This window comes from Octopus bimaculoides, chromosome 5 (genome assembly GCF_001194135.2).
Source record: "Octopus bimaculoides isolate UCB-OBI-ISO-001 chromosome 5, ASM119413v2, whole genome shotgun sequence".
In the NCBI taxonomy this organism is placed as follows: Eukaryota; Metazoa; Mollusca; class Cephalopoda; order Octopoda; family Octopodidae; genus Octopus; species Octopus bimaculoides.
The window spans coordinates 30,065,722-30,067,348 of record NC_068985.1 but is presented as its reverse complement, the minus strand read 5'-3'; positions in this window follow the sequence as shown (position 1 = coordinate 30,067,348).

The window sequence follows — 1,627 nt, the reverse complement described above, 5'->3', positions numbered from 1 at the left end:
GTGTGTGTGTGTGTGTGTGTGTGTGTGTGTGTGTGTGTGTGTGTGTGTGTGTGTGTGCGCGCGCACGTGTGTTAGTTGTTAATCTTGGGCTCTGCAGGACCCCGAATTCAACTTGGAGTCGTTACACCAGCAGAAATACCAGTAGTAGTGTAGCTTTCTTTTCTTTTTATTGCAGTTCCATACAATCGTTTTAATATTGAATAATACACGGTAGACACCCACTAACTCACTTTCCACTCTTTTCTTATTGCCCCCTTTCACTCTCTACACCGTTGCACCCTTCCAGTCTCTTCACCGTTGGACCGTACAAGCTTTTTTCCTTTTTCTCTACCTCCATTTTCATTGAATGTTAATTTTGGATGATACCCGTGAACTTGTCTTTATTAACAGATGCGAGTTCACTGACGAAGTTTTCATATAACTGCGCTACCGTAAATCGTAAAACATCGAAACGGGTGAGTGAAACTGCGTCATATTAATATTCTTTATATACTAACAATAATGATTTTTTTCTTGGTCACAAGCGTCCAAAACATTAAGGATAATATCAAGGGACGAAATACAACGCACAAAAGGGTTGGGTTTACGGCTGGCTGTGTGGTGAAAAGTTTGTTTCTCAACAACATGGTCCCGGATTCTGTCCCACTGCTTGGCACTTTGGGAAAGTGTCTTCTACTATAGCGTCAGGTCGACCAAAACCTTCTGAATGGACTTGGTAGACAGAAACTGATAGAATACCGTCATATAGTCAATTCAGATAAACGAATAAAAAAGCGAATAAAAAACCCAAAAAACGAACGTGAGAAGGTACACCAGAAAAGTATTAGCTTAACGCTCGGTGAAAGGAGAGAGCTTGACGTTTCGAACATAGTTCCTCCTCTAAAGGTAAAAAAAGGAAAAGTTCAAAAATAGAAAAGAAATCATCAACGGCACATGTGTGTGTGTATATATATATATATTTATATATATATATGTATATATTGTTCACATTTACAGAGAACAAAAGACGAAGACAGGTGTATTTAATGCCCCGGGAAAAATGGAAAAGTCTTTTACGTTTCAAGCCTACGATCTTCGACAGAAAGGATTAAGTGGAAAAAGAAAAAAAGAATAGAATATGTATATATTTGTCCCACTATCGTGGTTTGACAGCCGGTAATGAATCCAACACCGTAACCACTAAGCCAAGCCACTTAATTCGAAAGGCATAAAAAATAACATATGAGTTTCGAAGACATGTTCGAGCTTCAAATATGAAGTCTAATTTTATTTGGGGAAGCATTTGTATATGGAAAACATGACTATCGAAAAAATATAAAGGTATGAAGAAAATGAAGATTGATGAGTTAAAAACATATGTATGTGTGTATACATATATAGATATACATATATATTCATATATATTTATATATATTCATATATATAGGAGAATGTACGAAAAAAAACAACAACAGACGAGGATAGGTGGTATAAACAACAAAAGGATGTATTAGTTTGACGCTCGGGAATACAGAAAGTCTTTAACGTTTCGAGCTACGCTCTTCAACAGAAAGAATACGGAGAAAACAAGGAGAAAAACACGGAGAAAAAAATTGAATGGTGTTTGGTCAGCGATTAATCATATATA